The 17,913-nt window shown below is 40.4% G+C and overlaps 1 pseudogene; it reads left to right on the top strand.

Annotated features, from left to right (window-relative positions):
- The first annotated feature begins 3,455 nt into the window (after window positions 1-3,455).
- On the top strand, window positions 3,456-4,425 carry LOC130862983 (olfactory receptor 10C1-like; annotated as a pseudogene).
- Window positions 4,426-17,913: the final 13,488 nt, after the last annotated feature.

Raw genomic sequence — 17,913 nt, 5'->3', positions numbered from 1 at the left:
ACTTCAGCATCCACCTCAGAAAACAGTTTTCTATTGCTATTAATCACTTGTTTCCTGGTAAATTAGAATTCATTTTGTCACTGTGATACGCAAGTTATATGGTACATTGTAATCTAATCAAGCGATCCTACTCTTTCTACTGGGTTGACCTAAAGTGTAATTCAGTTGGGTAAGTGGTCCTTGGTGAGTGAATGTGGTAAAACCGGGAAAATGGGAGTAAGCATCCTAATTATCTTTTCCTGCTCAATCTACAGAAATTCTTTCACTTCCTGACAGTTTCTACCTGCAGACAATGCACTGTTTCAGAAACAGTATCTTACAGTGTGTCATAGCTTATAAGATCAGACAAGGAACCGAATCCACCAATGAACTTTTCTAACCTTCTGACTCTGGGAAATGATGTTTTTCACCTGTATCATTCACAAAGCAGAACAACGTATAGTGAGCTTGACTTGGGGCTCTGAGATGTGTAGTGTATCATGCAAAACCAAGACTGTAAGATATCAAAATCCTCTCATCTCGTGCACCATCTCTTGCATATAGTTAGTTGCCAAGTGAACCTCCAGACCTTACCAGTTCTTAAGGCACACATTATAACACTGAAGGCCTATGTATAAAATAGAGCTGATTATTGGTATAAAACCACTTAAAATTGCTTAACTAGAAAGATGGGGAAGATTACAACATGTAGTGCTTACAAGGAACCAGTGATTCCAAAATTAAGGTAAAGAAAATGTAACAGGTGAGAGGCAGAGAGGATATTTACACCAGAGCACTCTGACCCTTATTTCTTTCTCAAGAATCTTGATACTCCTTCTGAGTAAATAATTTTCTCTCCACGGATTGAGATGAAAATATATCATTCTGGTTGCATTTCCTAAACTGAGTTCCTGAAAATTTAATTGAGATTCAAGACCACACTCTGTATATGGAGAGCTTATTATACAAATATAGAAACTACTACTAAGTGCAGCGTATTTAAGAAAATATTTCAAATTTAAAACATAACTCTTTCTGGGTTGGCTTCTTAGATTATTTTCCTTTGTTCAGTCACATGTGGATTTTGTCAATACAAAATACATGAGAAATATAGATATTTGAATTTAATATAGTACACAGGAAAGTTTATAATACTTCGAAGTAAGTATAAAAAGCATCACAACAGAATACCCAGTGTTTTGGCTATTTTTTAAAAGATCTGAATTCCCTGAGAGTCCAAGTAATCCCAGACTTCCTGCTTCGTGCTCATCAGAACTTTAAGTCAGCCCACATGTTCTCTACACTTAAGTTTTTAGAACTTCTGCATACACAGGTAAATATCTATCTAATAGATACAATAATGCATTATACACATTTATATCCTCTCAGGAAAGAAGATGCAGGCACCATTTTTATATGTGTATGCAGGTTTTAAGTAATCTTGCTTTTCCATTATCCACAAAATAAAAATTATAATTTAGAGAGCAATTAATGATAGGAGCAAAGATTACCGACTGTGGTGTGAGTTTTCCCAAAATACAGTGTACACAAAGGTAAATATAGTATGGCTGTGCGTAGACATACACCCTGTTTATATCCTGTGTGGCTAGTAAGCATTCAGCACCTGACCACTTTAAAAGTGATTTTAGGGAAGTAACGTAGTTCTCACTAAAGCAGTCTCATGGGGGAATAGATTTCTTTCTCAGCCCCTTTTAATAAGTGGTCAAATTAAAGAACAGAGTTTAAACAGTGTTATCTGCATTGTTGTCTATACTAAGATTTTAACTGATACACAGTCTTCCCAGAGTGAACCTGTATTTCACTCTATGATGGAGGAAAGTCATTGGTTAATAACAAAAAAACTGCCTTGGCCCTTTTGATAGGACAGCAGCTTAGATAGGTGGAGTGGACAGAACAGAATGCTGGGAGACTTCTCATTACATGAGAATTTATGGATTGTTAAAGATGGAAAATATAATGATAGAAAGTGAAGTCCGTACACAGTCTCTGTATAAGGCTGTACTCAGAAGGAAATGAGAAGTAATCAATACCACAGTGGTAGATGCTATTTTATCAGTTTTAGTGAGAAAAGCGTGGAGTGTGACTGTTAGGTGGAAGAGTTGTGTGATTTTCAGAAAAAAGACAAAGTTATACTGGAACTGAAGAGTTTCCTAGATAGATAAACAATGAAGCAAGGACACAGAAGCCATACAGTGAGAAAATGAACAAAGAGAAAATGAAGTGTATAAATACTACACGTGCAAAATCCAAGCAGTTTGATGGAACTATAATGTGAGGTCCATTGAGTGAATGGTTAAAGAGAAATTTCTATCATGCCAGGCACAATGACTTACTGTGGGAACCCCACCATTCCAGAGACTGAGGCAGGGAATTTGGGAATTTGATGGCAGCCTGTACTACATACCAAGACCACATCTCTTTTACTCTTTTTTTTCTTTATTAAACTCAATGCTCTGATTCATAGAATTTTATGAATAACAATAAGAAAGTAGAAATTTAGTGTGCATACCATGATACTCTCACTAAGAAAGCATGCTCTATTAAAAGATGGGAACTATTAAGATATGGAAATGGCTGTGTGGTGGTGGAATATGCTCTTAATCTCAGCACTTAGAAAGAGAGGCAGTCTGATCTCTGTGAGTTCATGACCAGCCTGCTCTCTAAGATGTTATTTGATTTGATTTTATCTTCACATAAATATAAGTCATACTTGAAGGAATGATTTTTTTTTTTTTTGGTTTTTCGAGACAGGGTTTTTCTGTGGTTTTGGAGCCTGTCCTGGAACTATCTCTTGTAGACCTAGCTGATCTCAAACTCAGAGATCCGCCTGCCTCTGCCTCCCAAGTGTTGGGATTAAAGGTATGCGCCACCACTGCCGGGCTGAAGGAATTATGTTTTAAGGCACGTATATGAATATTAGCCATAGAAATCACAGAATACTCTGGCCCTACTACATTCTGAGATGGGTGGAGAGAGAGTATCCACAGCAATAGGAAAGCATAGATAAGAGTTGGTGGGAGAGCAGATTTTCAAGGGGACATTGATAACACGTCAATGAAAAGCATGGAAAAAGAATTGAGTCACAAGTAATGATTTCCTTTTCTTTTATTTGGCTGATATCTTACTCCACAAGTGAGGCTGAACTCAAACCAATGGTAAGCTTCCTGCCTCAGCTTCATCAGGGCTGGGAATACAAGGGTACAGCACCTGTCCTAAGTCCTGAGTCACTCAGTATAATGTTCAGTACACGTTGGAAAATCACTTGATGTGGTAAGCAGAGAAAAAGGTTAGATATGAAACTCTGTGACGATAAATACTTGTTTGTAAACACTAATTTTATGGCTGAAGATGAAGATTCTGTCTCTGACTTAACTGAGGATCTTAAGTATTAAATTGAATAATTTCCCCCACCTGCAAGAATCCTTCTAATGACTTGCTCTTCTCTCTTCCAGGAGATGAGTGTCAATTGCTCCCTGTGGCTGGAGAACAGCTTGTCTGTCAAACGCCTTGCATTTGCTAAGTTCTCTGAAGTCCCTGGAGAGTGCTTCCTCCTGTTCACCCTCATCCTCCTCATGTTCTTGGTATCACTGACAGGCAATGCACTCATAGCCCTTGCCATCTTTACAAGTCCAGCCCTGCACACACCCATGTACTTTTTCCTGGCCTACTTGTCTCTCCTGGAGATTGGCTACACTTGCTCTGTCATAAACAAGATGCTGCAGAGTCTTGTGAGTGAGTCTCGAGGGATCTCTTGGGAGGTTTGTGCCACACAGATGTTTTTCTTCTCATTCTTTGGAATAACAGAGTGCTGTCTACTGGTAGCCATGGCTTTTGACCGCTGCATGGCCTTATGCTACCCACTCCAGTATGCAACCCGAATGAGCCATGGGGTATGTGCCCATTTGGCAATGGTTTCATGGGGAATGGGATGCATAGTAGGGTTGGGACAGACGAATTTTATTTTTTCTTTGGACTTCTGTGGGCCCTGTGAGATAGACCACTTCTTCTGTGACCTTCCACCCCTCCTGGCACTTGCCTGTGGAGATCCATCCCAAAACAAGGCTGCCGTCTTTGTGGCGGCAGTCCTCTGCATATCCAGCCCATTTTTTCTGATTATTTCTTCCTATGTCAGGATTCTGATTGCCGTGCTGTTGATGCCTTCACCTGAGGGACGCCGTAAAGCTCTCTCTACCTCTTCCTCCCACCTACTTGTAGTCACACTCTTCTATGGCTCAGCATCTATTTCCTACTTGAGGCCCAAGGCTAGTCACTCACCAGGAATGACTAGCCAAATTCTTGGCCCTCTTCTATACAGCGGTGACATCCATGCTGAACCACATCATCTATAGTTTACGGAACAAGAAAGTCAAGGCAGCCCTGAGGAGAACTTTGGGCCTGAAAAAAGTTCTGAGCAGGAATAGGTAACAACAGAACCACACAGAATTATTCACTAATAAACATGAATATAGAACCAGAGTAAACAAACAAATATTGATACATTTTCTGTCTGACTTATTGATCCGGGATGTCATTCTTATGTTGTGAATGAATATTGCTTTTATTGGTTGATGAATAAAGCTGTTTTGGCCTATGGCAGGGCAGAATGTACCTAGGCAGGAAATCCAAACAGGAAAAAGAAGGTGGAGTCTGGGAGACGCTGAAGGAAAAAGATGCCAGATTATTCCCAGTAAGGCCCAGCCACATGGTAATACACAGAATAGCAAAAACTGGTTAATTTAATTGTGGGAACTCGTCAGTAATATGCCTGAGACATTAGCAAAACAATTATAAGTAATATTAAACCTCTGCAAGTTCATCTGGGAACTGGCAAGCAGGAGAGTAACCTCCAGTTCCAATTTATATTGAGTATCTTTGTAATTTTGAAAGTATCTCTTCATCCAGGGCTGTGTTCTAATTACTAATTCTGAAATGATTTCAAATACTAAGTGATACAACTAAAGAGACCAATACAATAGAGAGCATTCTATTATGTTTTAGTTCAGGATGAAAATCTAAATTGCGATATCTCAAAAGTTTTGCAAATTCTATCCCTGATGCCCCCAAGACTTCTGCTTCCTATCCAGTTATATCACACACAAATCTTTGTTCTAAAGTAACTATATAATGGTCTTATATCAGTTCATGTCTTTATTTTATAATGTCACATGCTAAAAGTCTTTGAATTCTTTTGTAAATTGTAATTAACTAAAACAGTGTAAATATTACAATATGCTGAAATGTTAATTTGAAACTATTTGCTTTAAAATATTAAAGAAAACATTTATTTTCAAGTGTTTCCATGGAAGTTTTTTTAATGCTAAATGGTCAATATTTTGGAACTTGCAGGTCATTCAGGCCAGGGAAGCCGCTAGGTTAACTGAATGTCTTTACCTCTCCCTCCATTCTTCCCAGTCCCATCTCCAGTCTCATCCCCAGTTCTGCAGCAGCACACCCACTGTAGTAGCCCCTCCTCTCTGAAACCCTACCCAACAGACCATGAAGACCTTCTCCTACAATATTTCTTCACCCAATATTTCTTCATACTGATATCCCAGTACGTATCATCTGCAGGCATTCCCTGGGATTAGCAGGCCCTGCAGGCTATGGAAACAGGTAGGCCAATTGCAGATCTTAGTCTCTCCGTTCTCTCTTTCAAATCCAACTCCTTTTGACACCTCCAGCTCTATAACAGACGACTTGTATCAGCCTCATCTCCACCACACTAGGATAGGCTTTGAGCTACAAAATGCTCAAGATAATTCCAGCTTGGCTAGCTTTGATGGCGTGCTTTCTTACAACATTCTGGCCAGATCTTCAAGTAAGAACTTCAGAAAAACCCTACCAACTACTCAGAGACTATATGCAATTGTACCAGATAGTAATCTTGAAACTTAAGTTTCATTTTAGTTTTTAAAAGATCCCACAGAAATAATATTGCACCCATGACAGCTGGAAGTATTTCTAAAAGCTATTACGACTGAGTACATATTATATTTGTCTTTCTGGGTCTGGGTTACCTCACTCAATATGATTTTTTCTAGATCCATCCATTTGTCTGATAATTTCAAGATGTCATTATTTTTTCTGCTGTGTGGTACTCCATTATGTAAACATACTACATTTTATTTATGCATTCTTCATTTGATGAGAATTTATAGTTTAAGGGTTTTGCTATTACAAATAATGCTGATATGAACATAGTTGAGTTCTTCCTTCTGTCCCCTTTCCTCTTTGGGCACATAACACCATCCAGCTCAGTCTGTCTGGCGCTGGGGGCAAATCCTCAGGGCAAGCAGGCAGGCGAGACCTCCTTTGTCTCACTGTCCCGCGTGCACCAACCAAGGTAGGCGCTTTGTTTACAAACTACCCAACCTGCACGGAGATCTGATCTCGGCACCAGGAGAGACAGCAGTGCGGTGAGTTTGTGACCAGCGGAGGCGGAAGCAGCCCTGGACAGGGAACTCTGAAGTTCCTCATCCCCCTCCCTATACTCCCCGGGCTCCCTGCAGGGGCTCTACCCCCCCATACTGCCTCTCTCTTCTTGTCCCACCCAGCTTGCATCCAGAACCCTTCTTCCCTTCTGTCCCCTTTCCTCTTTGGGCACATAACACCATCCAGCTCAGTCTGTCTGGCGCTGGGGGCAAATCCTCAGGGCAAGCAGGCAGGCGAGACCTCCTTTGTCTCACTGGCCCGCCTGCACCAACCAAGGTAGGCGCTTTGTTTACAAACTACCCAACCTGCACGGAGATCTGATCTCGGCACCAGGAGAGACACCAGTGCGGTGAGTTTGTGACTGGACAGGGAACTCTGAAGTTCCTCATCCCCCTCCCTATACGCCCCGGGCTCCCTGCAGGGGCTCTACCCCCCCATACTGCCTCTCTCTTCTTGTCCCACCCAGCTTGCATCCAGAACCCTTCTTCCTTCTGTCCCCTTTCCTCTTTGGGCACATAACACCATCCAGCTCAGTCTGTCTGGCGCTGGGGGCAAATCCCCAGGGCAAGCAGGCAGGCGAGACCTCCTTTGTCTCACTGGCCCGCCTGCACCAACCAAGGTAGGCGCTTTGTTTACGAACTACCCAACCTGCATGGAGATCTGATCTCGGCACCAGGAGAGACAGCAGTGCGGTGAGTTTGTGACCAGCGGCAGCGGAAGCAGCCCTGGAAAGGGAACTCTGAAGTTCCTCATCCCTCTCCCTATACTCCCTGGGCTCCCTGCAGGGGCTCTATACCCCCCATACTGCCTCTCTCTTCTTGTCCCACCCAGCTTGCATCCAGAACCCTTCTTCCTTCTGCCCCCTTTCCTCTTTGGGCACATAACACCATCCAGCTCAGTCTGTCTGGCGCTGGGGGCAAATCCTCAAGGCAAGTAGGCAGGTGAGACTTACTTTGTTTCACTGGCCTGTCTGCAACAAGCAAGGAGAGACATCACTAGAACAACAGGAGAGCTAGCACTGCAGAGAGCCATCACTGGGAAGGTACATCAGTAGGCAAGGAGACCGGATCCGGTAAAAGAACATCCAGAGGGGAGCATTCGGAGAAAGAGATGGGCAGGCGCCAATGCAAGAATTCACCCAACAATCTGAAAAACTATATGAAACCACCAGAACCCAGCGACCTCCCAACAGGTGGACATGAACACCTTAATCATGAAGAAGTAGATAAAATTGACTTTATGAAAGTGATTGACGCCCTTAAACAACATGTAAAAAATGCCCTTATAGAAATGGATGAGAAGTATAACAGAAAGTTTGAAGAATTGAGTAAATCAGTGAATGATACCCTAGGAAACCAAGGAAAAACAATCAAACAGATAATGGAAACAGTTCAAGACTTAAAAACTGAAATGGAGGCAAAGAAGAAAACACAAACAGAAGGCCAGCTGGACAGGGAAAATCTAGGTAAACGAATAGAGACTACAGAAGCAAGCATAACCAACAGAATACAAGAGATAGAAGAAAGAATCTCAGATTCTGAAGATACCATAGAGAAAATAAACACGCTGATCAAAGAAAACAGCAAGGCCAAAAATTCTCATCACAAAACATTCAGGAAATATGGGACACAATAAAAAGAACAAACCTAAGAATAATAGGAATAGAAGAAGGAGAAGAAGCGCAGCTCAACGGTCCAGAAAATATATTTAATAAAATTATAGAAGAAAACTTTCCCAACCTAAAGAAAGATATACCTATGAAGGTTCAAGAAGCATACAGAACACCGAATAGGCTGGATCAAAAAAAAACATCCTCTCGCCATATAATAATCAAAACACAAAGCATACAGAATAAAGAAAGAATACTAAGAGCAGCAAAGGAAAAAGGCCAAGTTACTTATAAAGGTAAACCTATCAGACTTACACCTGACTTCTCTATGGAAACCATGAAAGCCAGAAGGTCCTGGATAGATGTACTGCAGAAACTAAGAGACCATGGATGCAAGCCCAGACTACTATACCCAGCCAAGCTTTCGTTCACTATAAATGGAGAAAACAAAATTTTCCAGGATAAAAACAAATTTAAACAATACGTAGCCACAAATCCAGCCTTACAGAAAGTAATAGAAGGAAAATCACTAACCAAGGAGTCCAACAATGACCACAATATCTCAGACAACTAGAGACCCTTCACCAGCGCAACACAAAGAAGGGGAACACACAAAATTTACAACTTAAAAAATGACCGGAGTTAACAACCACTGGTCATTAATATCACTTAATGTCAATGGACTCAACTCTCCTATAAAAAGGCACAGACTAAGAGATTGGATACGAAAACAGGATCCAACATTCTGCTGTTTACAAGAAACACACCTCAACCACAAAGACAGGCACTTACTCAGAGTAAAGGGTTGGGATAAGGCTTTTCAAGTAAATGGACCTAAGAAACAAGCAGGGGTGGCCATACTAATTTCTAACAAAGTTGACTTCAAACTTAAATCAATCAGGAGAGATGGAGAGGGACATTTTCTACTCATAACAGGAACAATTCATCAGGATGAAGTCTCAATCCTGAATATCTATGCCCCTAATATAAAAGCACCCACGTACGTAAAAGAAACATTGTTAAAACTCAAGGCAGCCATCAAACCGCACACATTAATAGTAGGAGACTTTAATACTCCTCTCTCACCAATGGACAGGTCAAGTAGACAGAAACCTAACAGAGAAATAAGAGAATTAATGGAGGTAATGAATCAAATGGACTTAACAGACATCTATAGAATATTCCACCCAAATAGGAAAGAATATACGTTCTTCTCTGCAGCTCATGGAACCTTCTCAAAAATCGACCACATACTCGGTAACAAAGCAAACATCCACAGTTACAAAAAAATATTAATAACCACCTGTATCTTATCAGATCACCATGGATTAAAGCTAGAATTCAGCAACAATGCTACCCCCAGAAAGCCTACAAACTCATGGAAACTGAATAGTCAACTACTGAACCATACCTGGATTAAGGAAGAAATAAAGAAAGAAATTAAACTCTTCCTTGAAGACAATGAAAATAAAGAAACAACATACTCAAAACTATGGGACACTATGAAAGCAGTTCTGAGAGGAAAGTTCATAGCACTAACTGCCCACTTAAAGAAAACAGAGAAAGCACACATTGGAGACTTAACAGCCCACCTGAAAGCTCTAGAAAAAAAAGAAGCAGACTCACCTAGAAGGGGTAGAAGACTGGAAATAATCAAACTGAGGGCTGAAATCAACAAAATAGAAACACAGAAAACAATTGAAAGAATCAATGAATCAAAAAGCTGGTTCCTGGAGAAAATCAACAAGATTGATAAACCCCTATCCAAACTAATCAAACGGCAGAGAGAGAATTTGCAAATTAATAAGATCAGAAATGAAAAGGGAGACATAACCACAGACACAGAGGAAATTCAGAGAATCATTAGATCTTACTACAAAAGCCTGTATGCCACAAAACTGGAAAATGTAAAAGAAATGGACGCTTTTTTAGATAAATACCATTTACCAAAGTTAAACCAGGACCAGGTGAACAATCTAAATAGACCTGTTAGTCGTGAAGAATTAGAAGCTGTTATCAAAAACCTCCCTTCCAAAAAAAGTCCAGGACCAGATAGTTTCAATGCGGAATTCTACCAGAACTTCCAAGAAGACCTAATACCTATTCTCCTTAATGTATTTCACAATATAGAAACAGAAGAGTCATTGCCAAATTCCTTTTATGAAGCTACAGTAACTCTGATACCAAAACCACACAAAGACCCAACCAAGAAAGAGAACTACAGGCCAATCTCACTCATGAACATCGACGCAAAAATCCTCAACAAAATTCTGGCAAACCGAATCCAAGAACACATTAGAAAAATTATCCATTATGATCAAGTAGGCTTCATACCAGAGATGCAGGGCTGGTTTAACATACGCAAATCTGTCAATGTAATCCATCATATAAATAAACTGAAAGAAAAAAACCATATGATCGTTTCATTAGATGCTGAAAAAGCATTTGACAAAATTCAACATCCCTTTATGATAAAAGTCTTGGAGAGATTAGGGATACAAGGGTCATACGTAAATATAATTAAAGGTATATACAGCAAGCCGACAGCTAATATCAAATTAAATGGAGAGAAACTTAAAGCCATTCCACTAAAATCAGGAACACGCCAAGGCTGTCCACTCTCTCCATACCTCTTCAATATAGTTCTCGAAGTTTTAGCAATAACAATAAGACAACATAAGGGGATAAAGGGGATTCAAATTGGAAAGGAAGAAGTTAAACTTGCATTATTTGCAGATGATATGATAGTGTACATGAGCGACCCCAAAAACTCCTCCAAAGAACTCCTACAGCTGATAAACGCCTTTAGTAATGTGGCAGGATACAAGATCAACTCCAAAAAATCAGTCGCCCTCTTATACACAAAGGATCTGGAAGCAGAGAGAGAAATAAGAGAATCATCACCTTTCACGATAGCCACAAACAGCATAAAATATCTTGGGGTAACTCTAACCAAGGAAGTGAAAGATCTATTTGACAAAAACTTTAAGGCATTGAAGAAAGAAATTGAAGAGGATACCAGAAAATGGAAGGATCTCCCTTGCTCTTGGATTGGGAGAATCAACATAGTAAAAATGGCAATTCTACCAAGGGCAATTTATAGATTCAATGCAATCCCCATTAAAATCCCATCAAAATTCTTCACAGATCTTGAAAGGACAATAATCAACTTTATATGGAGAAACAAAAACCCAGGATAGCCAAAACAATCTTATACAATAAAGGAACTTCTGGAGGCATTACCATCCCTGACTTCAAACTCTATTACAGAGCTACAGTAATGAAAACAGCGTGGTACTGGCATAAAAACAGAGCAGTCGACCAATGGAATCGTATAGAAGACCCGGATTTTAACCCACAAACCTATGAACAACTGATTTTTTATAAAGGAGCTAAAAGTATACAATGGAAGAAAGAAAGCATCTTCAACAAATGGTGCTGGCACAATTGGATGTCAACCTGTAGAAGAATGAAAATAGACCCATATCTATCACCATGCACAAAACTCAAGTCCAAATGGATCAAAGACCTCAATATCAATCTGAACACACTGAACCTGATAGAAGAGAAAATGGGAAGTACCCTACAACATATGGGCACTGGAGATCGCTTCCTATGTATAACCCCAGCAGCACAGACATTAAGGGCAACATTGAATAAATGGGACCTCCTGAAACTGAGAAGCTTCTGTAAAGCAAAGGACACTGTCATTAAGACAAAAAGGCAGCCTACTGACTGGGAGAAGATCTTCACCAACCCCGCAACAGACAAAGGTCTGATCTCCAAAATATATAAAGAACTCAAGAAACTAGACTTTAAAAGGATAATTAACCCAATTAAAAAATGGGGCACTGAACTGAACAGAGAATTCTCAACAGAAGAAGTTAAAATGGCCAAAAGATACTTAAGGTCATGCTCAACCTCCTTAGCGATCAGAGAATTGCAAATCAAAACAACTTTGAGATATCATCTTACACCTGTCAGAATGGCTAAAATCAAAAACACCAAGGATAGCCTTTGCTGGAGAGGTTGTGGAGAAAGGGGTACCCTCATCCATTGCTGGTGGGACTGCAAACTTGTGCAACCACTTTGGAAATCAGTGTGGCGGTTTCTCAGAAAAATTGGGATCAACCTACCCCTGGACCCAGCAATACCACTCTTGGGAATATACCCAAGAGATGCCCTATCATATGACAAAAGCATTTGTCCAACTATGTTCATAGCAGCTTTATTTGTAATAGCCAGAACCTGGAAGCAACCTAGATGCCCTTCAATGGAAGAATGGATGAAGAAAGTGTGGAATATATACACATTAGAGTACTACTATGCGGTAAAAAACAATGACTTCTCGAATTTTGCATGCAAATGGATGGAAATAGAAAATACGATCCTTAGTGAGGTAACCCAGACCCAAAAAGAAGAACATGGGATGTACTCACTCATAATTGGTTTCTAGCCATGGATAGGGGCCACTGAGTCTATAATTTGTGATCCTAAAGAAGCTAAACAAGAGGGTAAACCCAAGGAAAAACATATAGATATCCTCCCAGCTATGGGAAATAGACATGACTGATGGGCAAAAAAATGGAATCTTGGGGGTGGGGTGGGATGGGGATGAGGGGTGATGGGGAGAGAAAAGTGTGAAGGAGAGGATGAGGGGAACTGGGGGAAGTGGGGTGATTGGGGATAAAGGAAGTGTGGATAGGGGAGCAAGGAAACTCATACCTTAGTTAAGGGAGCCACCTAAGGGGTGGCAAGAGACTTTAACTTGGAATGGCTACCAGATGCCCAGGGCAATGTCCCCAGTTAGTTCATTGGGGCACCTGAGGATAGGGAACCTGAAATTAACCTATCCTATAATCATACTGATGAATATCTTGCATATCGCCATAGAACCTTCATCTAGCGATGGATGGAGATAGAGACAGAGACCCACACTGGAGCACCGGACTGAGCTCCCAAGGTTATAATGAGGAGCAGAAGGAGAGAGAACATGAACAAGGAAGTCAGGACCATGAGGGGTGCACCCAACCACTGAGACAGTGGGGCCGATCTATTGGGAGCTCACCAAGGTCAGCTGGACTGCTACTGAAAAAAAACATGGGATAAAACCGGACTCTCGGAATGTGGCGGACAATGAGAGCTGACGAGAGGCCAAGGAGAATGGCACAGGAACTTTCAACTGGCGATAGATCGAGAGAGAGACAGAGACCCAAATTGGAGCAACGGTCTGAGCTCTTAAGGTCCAAATGAGGAGCAAAAGGAGGGAGAACATGAGCAAGGAAATCAGGACCACGAGGCGTGCACTCACCCACTGTGACAGTGGAACTGATCTATTGGGAGCTCTTCAAGGCCAGCTGGACTGGGACTGAATAAGCATGGGTTGAAACTGGACTCTCTGAACATGGCGGACAATGAAGGCTGATGAGAAGCCAAGGACAGTGGCACTAGGTTTCGATCCTAATACATGAACTGGCTTTGTGGGAGCTTAGCCTGTTTTGATGCTCACCTTCCTGGGCCTGGATGGAAGTGGGAGGACCTTGGTCTTCCTGTAGGGCAGGGAATTTGGACTGCTCTTCAGTATCGAGAGGGAGGGGGAATGGACTGGGGGGAGGAGAAGAGGAGTGGGGATGGGGGAGGGGAGTGGGGGGAGGGGGCAATGTGTGGGAGGAGGGGAGGGAAATGGGAAACGGGGAGCAGTTGGAAATTTTAATTAAAAAAGAATAAAAAAAAAAAAGAACATAGTTGAGCATTACACCTGCTCTATACATACACACACACAGACACACACATGTGATGGAGGAAGGTGTGAACAGTTTTCAGCTGCTTAGATTGAATTGATATTTATAGCACGTCAGATTTAAGGAGAAGAATGCGCTCATGATAAGCTTGTGAAGTTTACTGAGCAGAACTAAATTCTTCACCTTAAATCAGAAAGGATTCTCAAATTTTAAATGTATTTCATATCCAATTAGTCAAATAACACTTTTTTATTAATTAATTAATTTATTTAATTATTAAAGATTTCTGCCTCTTCCCCGCCACCACCTCCCATTCCCCCCTCCCCCAATCAAGGCTTCCTCCCTCCTTAGCCCAAAGAGCAAGCAGGTTTCCCTGCCCTGTGGGAGGTCCAAGGACCACCCACCTCCATCCAGGTCTATTAAGGTGAGCATCCAAACTACCTGGGCTCCCACAAAGCCATTACATGCAATAGGATCAAAAACCCATTGCCATTGTTCTTCAGTTCTCAGTAGTCCTCATTTCCGAAAATAACAAACTTTTAACATGCTTAATCATTACCAAACATTAACTGAATCAACAGTTACATTATTTGAATATTTGAGTTGAAGAAAATATTATGTTATTTATATGTATATGTAGGTGCATAGAAAAATATGTACACATATTCATGTTTATTTCAGCATAATTATTATTGTCTTAACGGTGATTTTTTAATATACAAAACAAAATGGATAAATAATAATTTTATTAAACATGATATGACCAATCTAAGAGGCTTTAAAGGAAATGAAGATTGATGACAGCTGGAGCATAAATTATTTCAATCCTTTTGTAACCTGGTTGGCAATCTTTATTAAAAATGAATATGCTCTAACATTTAGATAAGAAATTACATTCCTCCAACAGATGCTCTATCATACTACAAAAGCATTTGTTCAACTATATTCATAGCAGCATTATTTGTAATAGCCAGAACCTGGAAACAACCTAGATGCCCTTCAATAGAAGAATAGATGAAGAAAGTGTGGAATATATACATATTAGAGTACTACTCAGCGGTAAAAAACAATGACATCGTGAATTTTGCATGCAAATGGATGGAAATAGAAAACACTATCCTGAGTGAGGTAACCCAGACCCAAAAAGAGGAACATGGTATGTACTCACTCATAAGTGGATTCTAGCCATAAATAAAGGACATTGACTCTATAATATGAGATCCTAGAGGAGCTAAATAAGATGAACCCAAAGAAAAACATAATTATCCTCCTGATATTGGAAGGAGACAAGATTGCCAGGCAAAAATTGGAAACTTGGGGGTGGGGTGGGGTCGGGGTAATGGGAAATGGGGAGAAAAAAGTGAGAAGGGGAGAAGGGGGAGAGCTTGGGGGAATGGGACAGTTGGGATGAAGGCAGGGTGGATATGGGAGTAGGGAAGTATATATCTTAATTAAGGGAGCCATTTTAGGGTTGGCGAGAGACTTGATTCTAGAGATATTCCCAGGTGTCCATGGAGATGTTCCCAGCTAGATCCTTGGGCGGCTGAGGAGAGGGAGCCTGAAATGACCCTGTCCTATAGCCATACTGATGAATATCTTGCATATCACCATAGAACCTTCGTCTGGCGATGGTTGGAGATAGAGACAGAGACCCACTTTGGAGCAATGGACTGAGCTCCCAAGGTCCAAATGAGGAGCAGAAGGAGGGAGAACATGAGCAAGGAAGTCAGGACCACGAGGGGTGCACCCACCCACTGAGACGGTGGGGCTGATCTATTGGGAACTCACCAAGGCCAGCTGGATGATGGAGCATGTGATCAAACCAGACTCCCTGAGGTGGCTGACAAGGAGGACTGACTGAGAAGCCAAGGACAATGGCACTGGGTTTTGATCCTACTGCATGTAATGACTTTGTGGGAGCCTAGTCTGTTTGGATGCTCACCTTCCTAGTCCTGGATGGAGCGGGGAGGACCTTGGACTTCCCACAGGGCAGGGAACCCTGACTGCTCTTTGGACTGGAGGGGGAGGGGAAGAGGAATGGGGGGAGCGGGAGGGAAATGGGAGGAGGGGAGAAGGTAGAAATTTTTAATGAAATAATAATAAAAAAGAAAAAATTACTTGTAAATATGGAAAAAAGAAATTACATTCCTAGATTTAGCAAAAAATAAAAATTATTCATTTGTTCATTGAAAGATATATACGAGAAAGTTCTTTCCACATCATGTGCCCTTAAATATAACCAAAAGTATAATTGCTGTTGTACATCTTCTTTTCATAGGTGGAATGATATGTGAAAAGCATAAATGTTAGACAACAGATACCAGTCACAAATAATATTAATTACATGCTGCTTATTAACCTAATTTCAAAAGCAGGCAACTGTAAGGCACAGTTCATTAGTATCTCAGAGCATCCTTACTGGAAAGAGTCTCAAGGAGAACTGAGGGTCAGTCCAGCAGCTAGGGGGCATCTTCAAAATTGAATGTAACTTTAAATATAAAGTGTCTTCAGTGTGTATTACACAAAAGAAATAGATAATTTTTTAAAAAGTGAGATAAGACCAGTAGAAGAATCACATAGAATTTAATAGCTTTGTAATAATTTATGCTGCTATTTCTTGTATTTTCCCCCATGGCCAAAATTCTCATTTACTTAAATTCTGCTTAATTGCAACAGAGGGACTGACTCCCTAAGGTCAGAATTTCTAGCACATTTGGTTCTAATGTCACTAGTCTACAAGGGTTAAAAGGCAGATTATAGGCAAATGTGACTTACAAAATAAGCAGAGTCAGATTTGTGGTGAGGGTTAGATACACCGAAGGTTCAGAGCTGCAAGGAACTACAGAAGCGAAAGGTGAAGCCAGCCTAAGAAGTGAGGTACCCAGAAACCCGAGACACATCTTCCATTAGGATGAGCAGTCAGTATTCTAAAAACGGTAACTTTACTTTTATTTCTTATATTTTTCAAAGTATTGCTTTGTGAACTGTAATGATAGTAAAAACATTTGTTTCACAGTTAGAGGCTATAAGCAATGCAGGAGAGAGGCACAACAGGGATTGGGAATTAAAATTACTACAGTCAATAAAAAAATTAATTTACAATAAATTAAACCAAAGTCATCTTTTTTTTTTTTTTTATTTTCGAGACAGGGTTTCTTTGTAGCTTTTGGTTCCTGTCCTGGAACTAGCTCTTGTAGACCAGGCTGGACTTGAACTCACAGAGATCCGCCTGCCTCTGCCTCCCGAGTGCTGGGATTAAATGCGTGCGCCACCACCACCCGGCTAGTCATCTTAAACTTGACCATCATGGGTGATATTGAGATTGGATTACTAGTTTCGTCCATCAGGATAGCCAAGTGAATGGCAGGAGAAGCTGTGCCAGGTAGTTATGCTAAAGCATGAACTGACATTGTCCTCAAAACCAAAGGAGATTTCATAAGAAACCAACTTATAGGTTTGAGAAATGATTTAAATAATCAAGAATCTGGATTCCTCTTTACCACATAGTCATAATTCTATATGTATTAGCTATAATCTGCAAAGAATGACTACTGAGGATTAGGGAGTCTACATTTTTTATTTGCACTGCTTACTCACAATGAACCTTGCAAATGCTCAATGAGTTTATTATCACTCTAGTTAGCTTGCAAAAAGAAAAACAATGAAAAGACAGGTTATTAGGAGCCTTCTACCCATGGCAATCTGATCATGCACCCTACACATAAACTCCTTTTCTGCTTAAAACTGAAAGGCTACATTTTTTTATGAATGTAAGCATGAGAACATTTTTTGAATAATTGTTGTCAACTATTTGTTTAAAATAGCTATAAATATTATTTTCTAAGTAAACCTCTAAACATATCTACTCTGTCTTATAAACTTTCTCAGAATAATAAAGGCTATTTGGAAAATTTTCTCAGGAAACACCATTTAATTTAGAAATTTTAAAAATTTCTTTTAGCTGTGTTTTCCTTAAAATTAGTAATGAATCATATACTTTAAAAATGTAGAAGTCATGCTGTTCAAGATGAAATGCCACCATGAGTGAAATCCAATTTTGTGGTTTGTTACACTTTAAATACCATTTCCAGATGTTCTCTATTGTCCAAAGACCATCCATGAAGGCTAAAA

The sequence above is a fragment of the Chionomys nivalis genome, chromosome 20 (genome assembly GCF_950005125.1).
Source record: "Chionomys nivalis chromosome 20, mChiNiv1.1, whole genome shotgun sequence".
NCBI lineage: Eukaryota > Metazoa > Chordata > Mammalia > Rodentia > Cricetidae > Chionomys > Chionomys nivalis.
The sequence above is the reverse complement of the archived record's forward strand: the minus strand, read 5'-3'. Positions and strand labels throughout refer to the sequence as shown.